Source organism: Diospyros lotus, chromosome 6 (genome assembly GCF_014633365.1).
Source record: "Diospyros lotus cultivar Yz01 chromosome 6, ASM1463336v1, whole genome shotgun sequence".
Classification (NCBI taxonomy): Eukaryota; Viridiplantae; Streptophyta; class Magnoliopsida; order Ericales; family Ebenaceae; genus Diospyros; species Diospyros lotus.
The window spans coordinates 36,925,525-36,946,658 of record NC_068343.1 but is presented as its reverse complement, the minus strand read 5'-3'; the positions used below and the strand labels follow the sequence as shown (position 1 = coordinate 36,946,658).

The window sequence follows — 21,134 nt, the reverse complement described above, 5'->3', positions numbered from 1 at the left end:
ACGAGAGCTTTCTCGATGGCGTATGCATAGCGTCTCTCAGGGATATCCGACTTTTTCCCTCGACCAACAACAAATATGTACAATAGTATGGTCACACGAATTTTATAAATGTAACAATTAAAAGCCAACAACATATATTTTTAAAAAAATACAGTTCATATATACAATATGATTTCACGTAAGAGAACAACAAGAGTTTACGTACAAGAACTTCGCAAAACACGTTTCATGCAATAGAAGTCTCTCATAAGAGAACAAAAAATAGGATTTGGAGTATAAGAGTCTTACCTTGTTGGTTTATCTCCTGGAAGATACAATTTCATAGCAAACGGCCTAGGTTTCTATAGAAAACATGCGTTTCGATAAACCTAACCTCAAATATTTTTACATAAGGTTGAGGGTCATTAAATTAAGGAAAAAATTGGAAAAGTTGAAGAAAAATGGGCCCCTCATGCTCCCTAGGAAGGTGGACCATGAGCCATCACGCGGAGCCACTTCCTAGCGCGTGTAACTCACGTGCGGCCTACCAGATTCGGACAGCTTCGCCTCGATTTGATTTTTCGGCTATAACTTCATTATTTTAACTCCGATTCGACCCCCATTTGAACCTACACGACCCTCTTTTCCCTCTTTATAGGATTATAAAAAAAAATGGACTTACCTCGCTTTTTTTATGACTGATTTTAGCGAACTCCGGTAAAGATCTGTAACTCCGGCGAGACTCGTTCTCCCCCGCTTCTCATTCGATTTCTTCCCACCTTCTTGTAGAACTTATTCCTCTCTCTCTAGAGCAAGCTCCTTTACTTATAATGCCTCAACTCTCAAATTTCCTTGAAATGATTTGAGATCAACTCATGGCCTCTATTTATAGATTTCTTGAACCAATCACATTATGCCACTTGTCACAAGCTAAGCTATGGATTCCAAAGACTCAAAGATATAATTAAATGGATTTTCAAATCCAAAGCCAGAATGGATTTAATTTTTGAAATCCAAGCTAATACCCCAAACTTCTTTCAAATGACATTTTGGCTCTTATTTCAAGTTCTCAACTTTAATATTTTACCACATGAGCTCTTAATTTCATCATTATTTCATTTGGATAATTCTCTAATTACAATTACACCCTCAAACATCAAATTTATCAAGATCCTTAAAATCTCAAAATTAATAACTCAAAATTACTCGATATGTATGATTTTCCAGAAGCCCCTTACCATCATTCGGCCTTTTTAGACTACAACTTAGCTTAACCGATAAATCGTCTCTGATTTGATTTCTTTCAGTGTCATAAATCTCACCTCGAGACGCTCATAAAAAATATACCTTTATCCTTAGGTATCTAAGCTCTAGGGCACTTCTTACAGCTGATTCGGTCACTTGTTGCCATTTCAAGCATATTTTTCTGTATTTTAATCTCACTTAAAATACGTGGCAACCTTATGAAAATATGGGGTATTATATGAACCCTCTTACATGTATTTCAAAAACCAATCATTTAAAAGGACCTAATTTTGTTGACTAATTCCATAATTTAAGAATAGTTCTTAGTATAAAAAAATCACCTCTTAAGAGTTTGTCAAACAGTGCTACTAAAGAGGAGCGTACTACATAGGAATTAATAAAGGAAGACGACATGAGGGCCTATACCTACATCTTAGCCTCAATGAAAAATGAATTACATCATCAACATGAGCATTGCTAGACATTGGTAGCATGATTTTGAATTTATAAAAGTTGTATGGAGAGTAAAGCTAAACAACTAGATATGAGATATCTAAAATCAAGCCAAGATGTAGGAAGGTGTTAATATTGGAGATCATGTGATTAATATGATTAATCTGATAAGTCAATTAGAAATATTTGATTTCTCAATGGACTTTCATCTCCAAACAAATCTCATTCTTCAGTTGTTGCCTGATTCATTTTCCCAGTTTATTATTAAATTTAATATGAATAAAGTGGAATGTACACTTTTTGAGTTGTTAAATATATTAACAACTTAGATATAAATGAAAGGGAAAGAAAAATGAAGAGTATCATTGTCTCTTCATCTTTTCCAAAAGAAAAATTTAATAAATTTAACAAAAAAAAGAAAAAGAAAAAAAAATCCAATGAAACCTAAAAGAGATGTGGCCAAATTAAGAGGGAAAGAAGGGGTGGGTAAAGGAAAATGTTTTTATCGAGAAAGGGATAGACATTGGAAGAGAAATTGCTCGAGGTATCTGCAAAGCTTGAAAGTCAAGTGATTAGAGACCCAAGGTGAATGTACTTCCTTGTTTGTGATTAAAATTGATTTTACAATTGGTCCATATCTTTTTTATTAGATATTAGATTTTGATGCAACATCTCACATATGTGTTTTCATGCAAGATCTAAATGAGATTAGGCCACTTGAGAAGCAAAAAGTAGTCCCCAAAGTTGGGAAATGAGGCAAGTGTTGCTACATTAGCTATAGGGATTGCTTTTGTATTACTCATCTATTGTCATGTATCGAAATTAAGATTATTTGTATATATCAAAAGCTATTAGGAATATAATGTCTAATCCTAGACTTGTGAAGGAGAATTATGAATTTTCTTTTGTGGATAATATGTACAAGATTCATTACCATAATGAATGTGTTGGCATGGGAGTACTCGTACACAATCTATATTTCCTTGAATTACATGAAAAAATGCATAAAAGAAATGTAAGTGTTACAGTCACTGACAATGAGAATCATTCTAGCAATAATGAACTTATTCCTAAATAACTGTGGTATCTAAGACTATGCCATATTAATAAGAATAACTGAGTTGACACATCGTGGATTCACTAGTCTAGTTGGATTTGAACCAGATTCAACTTGTGAGTCCTATATTCTCGAAAAAATACTAGGTCACCATTTGTGGGACAAAATGGAAACCCAAACTAGAAGGCACCTGAAGATTATCTGAACGTCGAGGTGGAGGATTTACTTAATCTTGTGGGTCTATGGAGTCTGTATGTGCCGAAGTCGGACTCGAATTCTCTAGTGCTAGCAGGCCTTATAGCTCCCAATGCGACATAAGTGGTTGACGCTTTAGTTGATATCAACTTCACGGCCTTAGATTTTATAAAATGGGCTTTCACCTCTTTTCCTGATGGTGATTTGTTTAGGATGCAACCTTGACCTAGGCTTTTCTTGCTTTTTTTAACATTTTTTAGCTTATTCTACTTTTTGTATTTTGGAATCACATACTTGTTATTAATGAAATAAGCATGATTTTCTGGAGAACAGATGGATGCACGAATTGCTAAGCGTATAGGTTTTATATGTGTGTATGTATGTTATGTATGCATTCATGAAAATAGACCAGGAACATAACGCAATAAAATATTAAAGGATGGTAAGGAGTTACCAACAATGGTGTGGAATACCTGATCTTTACAAGCAAGGACGATGCATTTTGCGAATACTTGCGCTCCTGCATATACTCATGAACACAAAGAGAACCCGACTCCCTAGTGTGATTGTTCTGAGGATGCCAATCTACCCAACTTGTGGAAGATAAAACAGTTATATATATAATTATCGAAATAATGAAATAATTTCAAGGGTATCGGTGTACTTGTAAGGGCATTATGAAATACCTAGCCCTGGTGGATATTTGTTAGTAATAGTGTCTTAGATGCTAGATTTACATTACATGTTATGTATGTGAATAACACTATTTATTGTTCTTGATGTTACTAAAGGTCAGATATTCATTTATGTTTCTCCATCTCATCTTTATAAATGAGTCTCTAGATTTCCTAATAGATTTCATACTCTCAAGGTATTGAGACTGTGTGATTTGGATCTTTAGTCTAGGATTTCTTGAAGGTATTCCTAGTCCTTACACTTATCAAAAGGGGACTATGACCTGTCGATTAATGGATAGACACATGGGCTACTACTATTTTTAGCATGGAGATGCTAATGGAATGGGGTGGTGAGTAACACGCCACATTGCATATGGATGCATATAGTAGACATATGGGTGGGTGTTGGAGAACATTCACTGAAAGTGATGTCTGCAATAGATCACATGGCTTGAGGATTAATGATTTGTAGTTAGCTCTTGATTATGTATCTAGTCCTTTGACTAAAGGTGACTTAGTGTCTTGTGCATTGGTGTCAGGGATTTGCCATTGAGTAGAACTATCCGGTGTAAGAGGTGAGAATACTCTCTATGCGGTCTTTGTGTAGTGGTGTATGGAGGCATATATTTGTTGATGGGATCCATTGATCTCCATTTGATGAGGGTGAACATCCTATGTGGTCCATGTTGGTGATTGTGATTGGAAATTCCCTGGCCAGGATGAGCATGAGATTGGAAAGAGTTCCAATGTCAAGTTGGTTTTAACATGCTACCTCAATCACACTGTATCGAATCTGTCATTGTTACTGAGTCCCGTGAATTTAATCAGTCCATGACTCTCACTCAGTCAGTGTTAGAGTTATGCCCCACAAACCAATCATATTTTATGTAATTGATCATACTTTACATTGGGATTCTTTATCTTTATCAATTGTTATTGCAAGGCATTATGTTTTATTTGTCATTGATGGTTGTAGTCATTATTTATTGCAATCCATATTTGACAAAGTCCATAGATCAAATAGTCTCATGAAATATGGTCGTGCATAGAGATTACGATCATGAAACATATTCCTTATAAGCCTTGATCTTAAATGTTTCTAGTCATAGAGTTATTAAGAATGAACATTAATTAATAACTCGGATGACTAGCACATATGATGTATGCTCAATCAGGAGAATGTCTTGTTTCATGGACATTGGTGTGAGGACACTAGTACGTATATGTGGGCGTTTATTATAAAAATAAGTACATTGAACTGATCCGCTACAGAATTCCTAATGGTTATTGCTTAATGTCGAATTGAAATTCTTGTGTTGCAATTGTGCAGATTAATCCTTAGACTTGAGACATTATAGTAGTCTTATATTTGACTGGTTACGCTTTGGTGCTTTTTTGGATTCTAATGGCTCATTGACAAATTGTTACTAGGCGTGGCCTTATCACATATGAAGGCTTATGAATGTCGAAATAGGATTCATCACTTATCGTTAAGATAAGAGGATATTCTATGTATTCCAATGATTTCATGACTGTGAAAATCCTTGGCCAAGCTGAGGTGGAAATCAAAAGGTGTTTTGATTTCACCTATCAAGTCATAAATCTGGAATAGATACATAGTTATTGAATGATTAGGGTTTCATCATAAAACCATACCCTAAATTCAATCGGGACATAGATTGATGAAAGGATTTTACTGCATAGTAATTGCAATTGAAAAGGTCCGTGTTTATTTCATCATTGGCTAGGTATTTATGGCATATTGCTAGACATTAACCATGATATGTAGGGTATCAGAATTAATTTGATTAATTCTAAAACTATTAATTAAAGAGTTTAATTAAGAAGCCCATGAGATGCATTTAATTAATCCACTAAGTTGGGCCCTAATATAGACAATAGAATTGGCCCTACATCTAGTCTAATGGTGGACTTAAGGGATCACACACTTAGATCGAGCCCATTCCATAATTAAAAAAAGGAGAGAGCGGGCTTAATGTGATTAAGGGTGGGGCCTAAAGTGGTTAGGGTTTTCTATGGTGTGATTAAGGTTCTTAAACTCTATTTATATGCCCGTTAAGAAGCTGAAAATAGTGAAAGTAATTTTGGATTCTCTCAAAGCTGTCTAGGGTTGCTAGCACGACCAAAGACGAAGTGGAATGATTGATCGTGTGGACTGACTTGGAGGAGATCGCGCTTGCGTCTCTACAGATCGAAATCAGATGGAATCGAAGCCTACACAGTCGTGGTTCCTAACAGTCAGGGTATTGTAGAAGTACTTTAGTGCACGATAATTGAGGAGCCTTAATATGTTCATATGATGTTTGACTTCACTGCCATTCGGATTGTCTTGAGTCCTAACTAGAGGATACTTAAGTAGTTAACGTGTCCTGATTGCTACATGACTGTGAACCTAGAAAGTCACACGCATATTGAGTAATGTAACATATTAGTGATCCATTGCTATTAGTGTGTTTTTCGTCAATATGGTTAGTGATGTTGGTTGCTAAATTATGTGTGGGTCACATGGATCTATGGTCATGGGAGATTGCTATTGGTTAGGAGGGCCTTATTAGCATTTGGACGAAGTTAGAGCATGGAAAACCGAAATGGTTGATAGTTGCATGGAGCAATCGACAGCTTGAACTTGTTGACCGGTGCTCTCTATACTGTCGACCATTTGAGATCTGTTGATCGGTGCATGAGAAATGTTGACCGTCTCAAAATAGTCGACCTATTTCCTCATTTGATCGACCATTTCTACCATTAAATGCGATGCGACTTTGGCGTACTAGAGCAATTAATTCTCTAATGCACATGATGATTTGGGCATGGGGAGGGGAGAGGCGTGGGCGAAAAGTCGCAGATGGGAGAAGGATTCAAAAGGAGAGTTTGATGGATTAAAGGAAGCAACCCATCGTGCAAGTTGCTTTCCATCTTTTCTTCTTCTTCCTTTGTTGCTTTGGCTTTCTGCTTGCTGTCTGTCTTCTTCTTCTTCCTCTTGAGCTATGGCTACTTTTTGTTCTTGCTCTAAGATAAGCAAGTACAACTTCCATCATCTTCTTCTCCCCATAGAAAGGCCATTGGACAACCAAGAAGCAATCGTGTATAGCTTTAGGTCACCTCTATCAAGAGGGTCCTAACACGACTTTGTTGGAGGGTTCCGTGGTGACTCAAGCGTGGACCAACTAGGTCCTCTACACTTATGGAGGAAGGCTGGTCACCCAAGTGCTTGCAGGGATGAGAAGGCTGCTGGATAGAAATGGAGGAGGGCATCGCATTGGTAACCAACACTAAACTTCACGTGAAAGGTATACTGAAAACCCCCTATGGCATGGGCTTTTCTATTTTACATGTGGGTGATAGAAACTAAGTCTTGCATGGTCAATTTTGTTTTTCGCTGTGTATGTTTTATGCTTCCGTTGTGTTATTTTTTGTTGAAAATGTTTTGATAATAAAACCCTTACATTGATACACACTAGGTTAGTGTTTTTGGCGTGTCTTTGGTCGCTGCCTTTTAGTGGTATCAAAGCATCGGCTCGGTTTTATCATCCTATGTTAGTGTTTTGTGTATTGTGTGTATATTTTTAGACATGTTTTGTTGTAGATTGCAGAAATTGTTCACCATTATATCTATACAGTCGATTGGTCTAGTGTTTAATGAAGGTAGTCAGTCGATAATACCTGTCGACTGCTTCAAAAGACCCAGTAAGCCGGTCGATTGTTTTCTTCTAATGAGAGACACAGTTGATAGTCTTATGAATTGTCGATCGCTTGGGTACCATAAGGGGAGAAACGATCAATTGTTTCATACTACCAATGTGTCGATTGTCCATTTTCTAAGGTGTTTGCCTAAGTGTAATTGAATTACTTGGGTTAAGCTTATACCAAAAGAGAATGTGATATGAGATGCCATAAGTATGAAAAATAATACACATTACATAAACACAAATTTATTTTGAAATTGATACTCAAATGTTAATGCCAATAGGAACAATTAAACCGATTGGGATGATCATGGGCTTATTTAATTTGATTGAATGTATAGATGAATAAATGAATGATTACATGTATTCAGTCCCAATATGTAATTATTATTTATTCATTTGATTTGTAAAGAGACATAAGTCTCCATGTTCTTTGTTTTATTTTTAGAATGATTTGTATTAGAAAATCTTTCTTGTAAAATAAAGAAGGAGCATTAATGCGTTGATGTTGATGAATACGCTAAGTCATCTAGTGTAGGTGCCTCAAGGGAGCAAGTCTACCAACATTTTGGCAAAGGAAAATTTTTGTGGTTGAATGTCTTTTGCAAGCCTCTTTAATTAAATCTCGAGGCTCAAGTTTAATTAAAAGCTTAAAAGCCCATGATCATCCAATTATATGTGCATGTATGCATTTTGTTTTATTATATATTTTATACATTGATCAAAACTTAATGCATGTGCAAAGTGAGACCTAAAAATAAAGACCAGAAAAATCTTCCCAATTGTGCAAAAGATATTAAACTTAAATGATGAATTTGGTTCATCATGGCCTTCCACCACTATAGGATAAGTCATCACTCGATTGAGTGTACACTGGCTACCCAAAGTTGGGAGGGTAAATTTCTTGAGAGTTGATTTTCTTTCCTTTATAAGCATTATTATGTTGTCAGGGAGCTACCCTACATGGATATGGCCAACATACCACCAAAGTGTTGAGGCTATAGACATTGCAAGTGGACTGCTGGTTGAGGTGGTGGGTGGAATCTAATTGTGTCGCTATCCAACATACCACCAAAGTGTTAAGTATTAGGTGGCACAGGGGCCAAAGATCGAGTTCCGCATTAGTTGTAGAAAGGGGACAATGAGTTGTCTCTTCGGTCACCCACTACGAGTCTTCCAACGGAATTCATGTTCACCACCTTGGGAAGTGTGGGTTTGAAAAAATTAGTGGGAGGTACCTTTAATTCAAAATTAGAATTAATTGGATTTTTAAGATAATCACTCTGACAAACTTTAAATTCTTTTGCAACTAAACTTTTTAAAAATGTCAACTCAATCAAACCCTATTTCTCACATTCTGGACAAAAATGTTTTGATAGGACCTAATTTCAATGACTGGCTTAGAAATTTAAAACTTGTTTTAAATATGGAGAAAATAACTTATGTCATGATCGATCTATTCCTATAGAACTTCCCAAGGGGTCTTTTGAGGAGGAACGTGTGGTTTGGGAGGAGATGGCAAAATATGACTTTAGAGATAGGAACTACATACTCGCCTCCATGAACAATAAGCTTCAGATGCAGAATGAGCATATGTGAACTGCTATTGAGATTGTCTTAAATCTGAAGGAATTGTGTGGGGCGTAGAGTAGAACCGTTAGATATGAGATATCGAAGTAGTTGTTCTGGGCTAAAATGTCGGAGGGCATTGATGTGGGAGACCATGTGCTATCCATGATTGACTTGATTAATCAGTTGGACACATTGGACATCAACATGGATGAGGATCTACAGATCGACTTGATCCTATCAACTTGATCCTATAGTCACTCCCTGAGTCATTCTCTAGGTTTATTCTAAATTTTAATATAAATAAAATCCATAACATGCTCCCGGAACTACTTAACATGTTGAGGACAACTCAAGTCCAGATTAAGGGAAAAGGAAAAGAAGGTGTTCTTGTTATAGTGTCTACTTCTAAATCTTTGAGGAGGTTTGTCTCCTAGAAGAAAAAGAAGTTGGCAGGGCCCAGGAATGTGATCTCCAAGGGTAAGTTTAAAGCCAAGGTATCCAAAGGTAAGTGTTACTTATGTGGGAAAGAGGGGCATTGGAAGTTGGTAGGGCCCTAAGGGCAAGCATGTGGAATCTCAAGGGGTAGGTATTCCTTCTTCATTGCTTGTAGTTGAGATGATAAATTCTATTGGTCTTTCTCATATTACTTAGATTTTAGATTCTATTGTATCATCTCACATATGTGTTTGCATGTAGAATCTTCAGACAAGTAGACCACTTCGGAAGCGGGAAGTTGTCCTTAGAGTGAGAAATAAAGCATTTATTGATCCATTAGTTATAGGGACTTCTTCAATTATTTTGTCTACCAAGCATGTATTAAAACTAAAAGACTGTTTGTATGTACCGGAAGTTATTCGGAATGTTTTTTTCATTCCAAAGCTTGTAGAAGAAAATTATGAATTTTTATTTTCCAATAATGTGTTATATTCATTTTGGTAATGAATGTGTTGGAATGGGTACATTGGTCCATGGTCTTTATGTTTTGAAAATACACGAGTCTATAAGAGATGGTAATGTACGTATTGGGAACAATTAAATTAATTTGTCTTGGGAACAATCAAAGTAGAGTCCCTTGGGAAAATAGAGAGGTCCAAGATGCCACTAAAGGTTCAACAAAGACTGGGGCCTGATCTACGACCTGGGAGGACTAAGGCCTTAGGGAATATTGCCCCCGAGGGGTCTTCGGGGAACAACCTCTGGAAAGGTCTTCGGGGAACTATGACAAGGGTCTTCAGGGAGCTGACTTGAAGGTCTTTAGGGAATAGACTCAATAGTTTTCAAGGAATTGGTTCGATGATATCTGCAACACAGAGACAATTAAAAGGCAAGCGGGGATCTTCCCCACACGGTCCCTCCATGAAAGGAAACGAGGGCACAAGGTTAAAAACCAACCACATGTGGATCAATGCAAGGATCTATAGGTTTTAAAACTTTTTCAAAACCAAAATATATAAAGTAAAGCAACGAAAAGTGGAAGCAAAATCGATCCTTGCAAGACACAATACATATCATCCATATGCTCAAAAGATAAAAACCATACCATAAGGGGGGTTTATCAGTATACCTCTACGAAGAAAATCGGTGCTAGTTGTTCGATGAAGATCCTTCTCCTCCTTATTGTCCGAATGAACTCTCACGAGTAAGCCACTATGTTAGGTGACCACCCTGCTTCCTCAAGTGTGGAGGGCCTAGTCGACCCATGCTTGAGATGCTCACGGAACCCTCCAATAGAGCCGTGCTAGGACCCTCTTGATGGAGGTGAACTTAAGCTGTTTCGAGGTTCCCTTTTGGTTGCTTTTTGGCTATCCAATAGCCAAATCTAAGTAGGAGAATAGAAGAAGAAGAGGAGGCTACAAGCTTGCAGCAAGAATAAGCAAGTCATAGAAATGGAGGATGAAGAAGAAGTAGACAACAACAATGGGAGAGAGAAAACAATCAGATTGAGTGAGGGGTGGCTTCCCTTAACCTTTTCAAACCCACTCAAAATCAAAATACCAAACCCAAGCTCCCCGTGCACACCTCCTCCTCGTCCCATCCCTTTATCATCATGCAAATCGTCATAGCATTAAATGCTATGATGAAACAAAGCAGTGGGAGTTAGGTCGACTGAACTGTGAGGTTCGGTCAACCTAAGTCACCCAGAAGCTCATGGATTAAGTCTGATCGACCGAATTGTGCAGTTCAATCAACCTAAATTGACTGGACCATACTACCTTAGTTCGGTCAACTGAAGCTGTTCCATTTTGCCCACTTTGATAATCTTGCTTGCACTCCATCCTTGTTATTAGCCAATAATAGATTTTGCACTATCCCATAATGCAACCAAGGCCCCCTTGCTATCCAATAGCAATCTTCCATAACCATTGATCCATGTGTCCCACACATGATAACAACCAACATTACTGTCCCACAGTGATGAGGAACACACTAACAGTAACAAATCATTAATCCGGTACATTACTCAATATGTGTGTGACATTTTAGGTTCACAACTGTGTAGCAATCAAGACAAGTCAACTTCTTAACGTCAGCCAAACCCTTTCTATAATACTCGAAGTTTTCTTAGGCATTGTTGTTCAAGAAATAAAACATTTCCTTGGAAATCAAAGGATGCATGTGAAGTTCCGAGGTAATCGCCGAGGAACGAATGAAGGGTTTTCTGAAAAATCATGGAAACTACCGTAAGGGGGCATCATCTTAAGGTATTTTGGAGAAGTTTAAGGAGTTATAGGGCTCAAGGGATATAAGTGCAAAGAAGTTTTGGGTTAAAGAGTTATTTGTAAGAAGTTAAAAATATCTTGTGACTAGTTAGTTAAAGGAACCAAATAAGCTAACTTAGTTAGGAGACATAATCATGAGGAATCTTGAAAAACCTAATTAACATGTGGTGGCACATGTTTCAAAGGACACATGTCGCAAGGGGGAGAAATGGCACAAATCACAAGGGACACATAGCGTGATCCTATGAAAAACAATGATTACAACCTTATCTAAGTAACACATGGCAAGTGACACATGGCACTCTTGGATTGGCCATAAATGCCTATAAATACCAAGGCCTTGGAAGGGAAAATCTCATCATTAATCAAGAGGAAAAGAGGAGGTGAGTTGAGAGGAGAAACTTTTCCCAAAAATAGAGTGGTAAAACACTTCGTCGGAAAAGTTGGACCGCCACTGTAAAAGGAGTTAAACAGCATCAAAATAGCAATGTAATTCTAATTTCTTTTCGTAACTCGATAGATAATTGAATAAGGGTCGCGTGGGTTCAAACGGAAGTCAAATCGGAGTCCGGACGAGGGAGAACGGACCAAAAAACCATAAGAGATCAAAGCTGGAGGGGCGGTGCGTGCAGCTCACGCGCCACCTGACTGTTGCGAGTGCAGCGTGTGGGGGTCCTTCCCCCAGCCTGTGAGGGTGCGTGAGGGACCCCCCTGGCCCCAAATTTTGTGTACTTGGTCCTTAAATTTTTCCCTAAGACCCTATATAAAAATATTTTAGGTTTGAGTTTCAAAGTTATGTTATTTTTGCAGAAAAGCTTTCCCGAACCCTGTGAACAGTACCTTAGTGCTTCCAAACTAGCAAGGTGGGTGCTTCTTGCATCTTTATGATACATACCGAACATTTTTTCTTCACACGGGTAAGGGTGATTACTTGCATAAGCATGACTTTCCTTTAAACCAAATATTTTCTCGTTCTTTGTCATGCATCACTCGGTGTGTGTGGCTAGCTGAAGTCAGGATCTCATGTTAGACTGGTGAAAAGTCTTGGAGATGTGAGAACATGATTGATCAGCGAGGGTGATTGCAACACCTCGGCGTCACTACCACACAGGCGGTTTCATATCATTTTGCATATCTCATTTACATGCATGCTATCTCTTCTTGTTGCAATCACTTAAATATAACTATCTAACTTGGGTGTCTCATACCCCTGGAACATTCAATGTTCTAGGTGGGTTAATCGTGACAGGTGCCCCAGAATCAAGTCAGAGGAAAGAAAAGGAAGTGGTTCTTAGATAGCTAGCTACTCTACGTTTTAATTGTAAAAGCATTTTATTGAGGCTTTAGTGTGAGTTTTAATTGTTGTAAAAAGGGAGCCTAAATGATCCGTAGATTCCCAAGTTGTATTATGGCTTTTTAGGTGGTTTTTGTGTTAAAAGCATATAGTGGAAACCTTAAATATTTAGCTTATGGTTTTTATAAAGCTTTCAGGTTCGATCATTTGCTTCCATTGGCAAAGGCTTCCATAAACGCCTTTTGATTACCATGCGGTTGCTAGCGTCATCATGCATCTTTGTATGTGTACCTTGGAAAAAGAAAAGTGGGGCGTTACACTTTCGACCTACTAAGAGGATCTCTCCAAATCCCTAGAGTACCCTAAAAGATCTTGAGTATCCTCTATCTAGGACTCAAGACGATTCTAATGGTAATGAAGTCTAAAGTCATACGAACCTATTAAGGCTCCTTGATTATTGTGCACTATAGTCATTTCATTGACTAACATCCCAAGTGAGTGAGAGTCATGGACTGATTAAACTCATAGTACTCGATAACTATAACAGATCCAGTAAGGTGTGTGAAATAAGTAGCATGTCAAATCAAATCTAACAATGGAACTCTTTCCAATCTCAAGCTTACCCTGGCGAGGGGATTTCCAATCACTATCATCAACATGGACAACATAGGATGTTCACCTCCATCCAATGGAGTTTAATAGATTCTATTAGTGAACATTTGTCTCCATACACCACTGCACATAGGCTGCATAGAGAGCATTCCCACTTTTTACACCTGATGATTCCGCTTAACGGTAAATCCCTAACACCAATGCACAAGACACAATGTCACCTCTAGTCAAGAGACCAGATACACAATCGAAATTCAGCAACAGTTCATTAATTCTCAAGCCATGTCATTTATCACAGGCGTTACATTTCGTGGATGTTTTACCAACACCCATCCACATGACTACTATATGCATCCCATGCAATGTGGCGTGTGACTCACCACCCCATTCCCATTAGCTTCCCATGCTAATAATGGTAATAGCCCATGTGTCGGTCCACTGATTGATATATCATATTCCTCTTTTGATAAATCTATGGATCGAAAATACCTTTAATAAATCCTGAATTGGAGATCTAAGTCACATAGTCTCAACATCTTGAGAGTAGGAACTTTACTAGGAAGTCTAGGGACTTATTTATAAAGATAAGATGAAGAGATATGAATAAACATATGACCTTATATTAATATTAAGAATATATCAATAGTGCCGCTCACTTACATCAAATGAAGTGTACTCTAACATTTAGGGCACTATCACTAACACTTTGATGCCTAAGTCAGGCTCTGATGTTTGAGGATAGGATGCAAATGTATATAGATGAGTGTGTATGCGGTATATCCAATACGTCCAGTATGGGTCTTTGAGGGAGTAGGCTCTTGATGGGTCGTATAGGGTCTAGAGTCTTAAGTCTTCAAGACTATGGTCTCAAGGGGGTTCGGCAAAAAATGTTCGTATGCCATGGAATAGGAGGGTATTTATAGACACTTGGTGGGGTCCAAAGATGAGAGTCTACTGACTCTTCAGGGAAGATACACCGAGTGAGGCTAGGGGGGCCTAAAGGTATATTTGGGGTAAAAGTGCCTCAATGAGTATCCTCTGGGTGGGCCGAAGACTCTTTGGAGACACTGGGTGAGTTGGGCCCAAAAGACTTTGGGTGAGCCTTCAGGTTAAGCATGATGAGGCTCGACTGCCTCGGAGGCTCCAGGGGACTCTTGTTCGAGAGACTCTCCGGGGTTATCTGAGTTTATGCAAAATACTTCTCTGATTTTGTGAGTTTTTTATTTTCTTATGGCATCCCACAATAGTAAGGAATGTACTCGAGTCCCTGGACTGCCTTAAACCTGCCAATTTCATATGTAGCCTGTTCATCACTGTTTTATCCTTGGGGCCGATTGATAGGGAAAACGTCGAAGCCCATAGAGTTCCTTTATGGAAAGGTCCAGTTGGCAAGGAGTGGTCGCATGACATGGACACCTTAGTGTAGTGGAAGGGGTGAGTACTAACGGACCTTTATAAAAGAATGTTTCCTAAACCCCATTCCTTCCATCCTTTACACGAGTGTGCAGGGCAAAGAGCAGTAATTTGGAGGGAATGACCATCGTCCTTGCATCCAAAGACAAATTGAATTGTCTCGTGAGGGTTGCCCACTGGCCCAAGCTGAGGGGAAAATCCCGAACGTGAGGACACTGGCCTTACCTAAGTGCACTGGGGCACTCTATTTTGGTGTCGTTGTTCGACTTAGTGTCTATGTTTGTGCCTATTTTGTTTCAGCGGTTCAGCGAAATAAAATACGTTTGCAATTATGGATAATACCAATATTTTTGTTTTGGGGGTTCGGTGGAATGCCTACATCTACAATCAAGAATAATATTAATATTTTTGTTGTAGCGGTTTGATAGAGCGCCTACATCTGCAATCATGAAGAATACTAATATAGAATACCAATATTACATCTGCAATCATGAAGAATACCAATTTTTTATTTTGGTAGTTCAAGAGAACGCTTACGTTTGTAATGGAGAATATCAAAATTTATTGTTGGCCCGTTATGTAGGAAAATTGCCTTCAAGAGATCAGATTGCCTCCTTACGCTTTTGCGTAGGTTATGGCAGGATGTTTGACTACCTAAGACGGAAGTCCTTTCTTCGATTTAAGGGTGTTACAATACCAAATTATAGTGCGCATTTCAAACAAGAATTTAGCAATTGTTCTGATGCTTTTATCTGACCATCTTTGAATCTTATCTATTTATAATCAATGCCTCAGCTAGATCTTTGAATTCCAAATATGGGATTTTGATATCGGATCAAGCTCAGGGGGTTCCATCACCCTAATCAGACTCTTGGTTTGTTTGAGCTGTTGCAAAAAAGATAAGCGCATGCATAGGTATATAAACACTTGCTACCGCTACATCTTTTTATACAAATGTGTTTTGTTTGCACGGTCTAATACACACACTTACATCCATAACTTACAACAAGTTAGCTTTCAGTTAGTATTGTATTCACTCAAATGTCTCTACTCACACAGAAAACTTATTAGCTTTGGTGTCAGTTGGATATCGAAGATCCTTATACTTTTGCACAAATTATCTCAAACTCTTCGAGGATGGTGGTTGTGAAATGATTAACATAATGTCGTTGGTAGCTCAAATGACCTTTTTTTTTCATTTGAGCATTTATGGCGAAGCTCATGAGAAACTCTTATCGTGGCGAATCACACTGTTCCACCTGCATAGGGCTCAACGTGAGTTATAATAGTCTCTAAACATTTTTCGACAAAGGGGCAGGTGCAGTGATTAAGAAATATGAGTGGTTGTAAAAATATGTTGTCGCATAAAGTGCTAATAATAATCTCCTCTTGTTAACACTTATGCAACTCACCAACTCACTGCCCTTAAGAAGGCACCTCTTTGTCTTGTAATATGCTCGAGTTGGGATAAAGCATGTCTATGAAGTCAACCAACCCAAGCATCTTGAGGAACAAGTTATTCTACTTTTGAATGACTCCAGGGCTACGTTCTCCCTCGGGGATTGGCATGATTAGGAAGTTACGACCTTCATTATCAAGTTCTAACTTAAGAAAACAATGGATGAGAGGCATGTCTCTAGTCTTTCCCACTTTCCTCGACTGGTTCTCAGCCAGCTAGGTCAAAGAACTCTCAAGAAGCAAGATGGGACTCTTGACTCGGGAGACCTAGGCCGGCATAATAGTGGGGGAAAAGCCATGGAATACTCATAATGGTAGGATAAAATCCTTGCGGAAGCTCCTGGTGCCTCCCTAGAGGATTTATAGACAGAGTAAGTAGGAGGCATTGGAGACTGAAGTCGGGGCATCGGAGAGGGTTGCCAAATTGAAGCGACATTTTTATATGGACAGTTTTTACAATTTCTCCCAAAATGGATGACCTTTTGCTCATTTCCCATAGATGACATCAAATTGTTGTCAAAATACAACAATTAAATTTATTTGTCTTAGGGAATAGTTATAGCAGAGCTTTTGGGGGAATGGGAAGGTCCAAGATGCCATGGAAGGATCAACAGATGGAGTGATCGGTATGTTGTTTGGGAGAGTTGAGGCTTTGGGGATCTCTAGATGAGTTTTCAGGGTTTTCAGGGATCTCACCCTTGAAGAGTCTTCTGGGAGCTTGTCTCCAGAATAGTCTAGAGGGTCTTGGGGGATGCAACACTGGCAAGGTCTTCAACAGAGAGACAATCAGAAGGCACATAGGGATCTTCCCCACGCGATCCTTTCAATGCCCAAGTCAGACATGAAAGTAAAGTAAGATCACTACGGGGTAAGCAACGTAGTTTAAAAATTTTGAACTTTACCCTGATCCCGGCATTTGAATCAACGTTGAAATCAAATCATTCACATACAAAATAAAATAAATATAACTTTTAGATTTTTGAGTTGTTTGCGGATCCGAGTCGTCCAAGCATCCGGCCTCTGACTCGTGATATGCGGCACGCGCCCATTGGCAAGAAGAGCGGATTGAGAATGCAAGCTCCTTCTCCTTTTCACGGCTTGTGTATAGATAGAAAGAAGCTCTTTGTTTCAAATTGATGCGAAAAGGAAACGGGAGAGAGTGAATGACAATTTTTTAACTATTTAAAAACACAAAAAACCATTCGTTAATTTGGGTAACCCATATAAGGGTATTTATATAGGGGTAAAGCCTCCTAGGGTTTCCAAAACCCTAATGGGTATGGGTTGGCCCTTTACTAGTCCAACTAATAATTAATTAAAAGGGCCAAATTTAATATTAAGTTTAAATAAAATATTTGGTCAAAATCTAATTTAGTCCAAATATAATATTTAATTTTATATTTAGCCCAAATTCAATTTAGCCCAAATATTAATTTAAGCTCAAATATTTTATTTCCTAGTTTAGGAAGCAGGTAGGTGAGCCAGATTGTGATGGGATCGCGAGAGCTCAATTGGGAGACCGAAGAGTTCGGGTCAAACATGCAACAAAAGCAACCAACATGCTTTTTGAGCTTGAGGTATCGTTTATTGCATTTCCATATTGTATGGTTATGTTTTATATGCACATGGATGCTATAACTGTGTCATGCAAGAAGCGATCCGCTTTCGCTGTTTGTTTATTATGGTTTTTGAAAATGTTTTAAAAATCGATTTGTCTTCTTGCATCTACCACTTGGCATTGGCGCGCTCATTTTCTTGCTGGCGGCATGTCCTTTCACCATCTCCCCTAAGCATTTGACCAGATCTACAAGTCAGCTAGATTGCCCTCTCACCACCCGACCTTGCCATTGAGGAAGCTTTTTGAGTAGCAATGGCTAAGGTCGCAACAACAACGACAGCGGAGGAAGAAGTGACCTCTTAGTTGGACATGACAGCGTTAGCTAAGTATCATGAACAACATCACGCCATATGCAACTTGCATGCCCCTGACCAACAGAATGACCACTGAGAAGAGAACTCAACTTGGAGTCATGGACCCAACCACCAATTTGTTAGTGTTAGTATCCTAATGTTAGATTTAGATGACATTTAACAAATTTAATTTGGGACTGATGATGTATATCTTGAAAATTGAATAAAATATATTTTAATAGTCATATTGATGTGAGAATTTATTCACATATTTATTGGTCATAATTAAGTAGTGTTTGTAGTATTTTACCTATATTTTACATAGAATTGTCTAGTGTTTTGAGTGTCCTTTACATATATTTAATTTCTAGTATTTTTTGTTATTTTGCAGGAATACTACTTGATATTTGGATTAAAAATAAAAATAAAAAATAAAAAAGATATTATAAAGTTAATTTAATATTAAGACTATAAATTAATATTATAATACAAATAAAAAATAAATATTATAAATAATTAATATTATAATATAATTAAAATTAATGCAATTAATAGTATATTAAATATTATATTATTTATATATATTATATATATGTGTGTGTATGTGAAGTGGCGTGCGTGAATGCATGAGTGTGTGGTTTGTGCGTGTGTATATAATAATATATTAATATAATAAATGGAGTCCAATTGCAATGCAATTGGAATTCCATGCCGTAAGTATATATATATATATATAATAAAAAGGAATTGAAGGTAGGACTCGCGGGCGAAACTGGAAAGCATAGGTTGGAGCGGCAAAAACTTTAAGGAATTGGTGGAGAAGGCAGCCATGGAGAAAGGAAATTAAGGAGGCATAATTGAGAAGCTTGAAGCGGAGGAAGTGAAGATTGAAGCAGCACAAACACATGCAATAGCAAGCGCGCAATGCAAGTGGAGGCAAATTTTTTAACCCAGATCTAAACAGATTCGAGCTAGGGCATTTTTGTCTTTCTCTTCCTTCTTTAATTAATTTTCTTATGCTTTCACTCTTATTTTGGGTTTTAATTAATTCTACCATGAACTAATTTGTTAAACTAAGGCCATGTATTGGCTGAAACTATGATTATGCATTTTTTATAATTTTTTGTGATTGAATAATTTGAGTTATGTTGAGTTGTGTGGTATTGGATTTAATGTTTGTGAATAATTGGCCACTATTTACATGATTTGATGTCTAATCTTGAGACCGAAAGGAGATAGTTTAGGGATTGCATTGTAGGTACCATACACCATAAAGTAAAACCGACTAGAAATAGAATTCAATTTTTTTGTGCGGCTTTTAGTGATACGCTAAGAATTTCACAAATTATAATGCGTTTTCATTTGGTTAAACTTTCATAGAAATATAGGAAGTTATTAAATGAGAATAGACTCGTTATAACCTAGAAATAGGGTAACGAATGCGTTAGGAGATTTTGTCGGCACATTCTCAATTGACGAATTCATTCGCATAAAAATTTATGATTTGCATTGCATACCTAGGTTCATACATGTGCCTTAGTTATTAAAATCTACTTATTTATTTGATTCAAGTTGCCTTCCAAATCAAATTTATTTTATTAATCTAATTAATTAATTTACTCTTTTTCTTCTGTTATTTATTAAACCTGAAATTTTTTATTGTCTAAATAATAAAGAAAGTTTAAAAATTTGGTATTTAAAATGTTTCCTAGTGGGGACGATATTCTTACTTACTATTATATTACTTGTTCGACCCGTACACTTACGGTATATTTTAGGGGGATCAAGTTTTTGGCACCGTTGGCGGGGGAAGTATTCTTCAATATCAAATTAAAACTTTTTCTTTATTAATTTAGATTGTATACATTTTTTTTTTTAGTATCTTTGTCTTTTGTGATTTTTTTATTTTATTTTTTTAAATTTTGTTATTATTATTATTATTATTATTATTATTATTTTTATTTTTTTTCATTTTTTTGCCTATCTTACATTGTCTTGTTTTACATTGTAGGCTGAGTTGTGTATACTAAGAAATCGTGGAGAAATTCAGCCATTTAATCCAGAGATAGAAAGAACCTACCGAACAATAAAGAAATGGACGAGATTAACACAACAAGTAACAGTCATGGCAGAAAATCACAACCAGAACCAGAACGATTGCAAAATTAGAGATTGCTACGTGATTATGCCATGCCAGACCCAGTTGGAGCTTAAGTCAGCATACTGAGACCAGTAGTCAATGCCAATAACTTTAAGATCTAACCAGGACTCATCCAGATGGTTCAACAAGGGCAGTTTGGTGGAAATCCAACTAAAGATCCTAATGTGCACTTAGCAAACTTTTTAGAGATATGTGACACCATCAAAATGAATGGCATCAGTGATGATGCAATCAAACTGAGGTTGTTTCCTTTTTCATTGAGAGATAAAGCTAAGGTGTGGTTAAATTCCAAAGCTCCAAATTCATTTACCACATGGGCAACTGTATCACAAGCATTTTTGAGTAAGTATTTTCCATCAGGTAAGACTGTTAAACTCGGGAATGATATTACTAGTTTTGTTCAATTTGATGGTGAATCTTTGTATGAGGCATGGGAAAGGTTTAAGGAATTGCAAAGACGGTGTCCACACCATGGTTTGCCTAATTGGTTGATTGTGCAGACATTCTATAATGGTCTATCTCATTCAGTTAGAATACTATAGATGCTACTGCAGGGGGTGCACTAATGGGTAAGTCTACAGAGGATGCTTATGAGTTGCTTGAAGAAACGACTTCCAACAATTATCAATGGTCTATTGAGAGAGGTATGCCTAAGAAAGCCTCAGGTATGTATGAAGTTG

General features: G+C 37.5%; 1 non-coding gene across 1 annotated transcript; it reads right to left on the bottom strand.

Annotated features, from left to right (window-relative positions):
* Positions 1-20,825: 20,825 nt before the first annotated feature.
* LOC127805356 (small nucleolar RNA R71) lies at positions 20,826-20,932 on the bottom strand. Its single transcript, XR_008024093.1, has one exon. It is a non-coding gene; the product is annotated as a small nucleolar RNA R71 (small nucleolar RNA).
* Between the last annotated feature and the right edge of the window lie 202 nt (positions 20,933-21,134).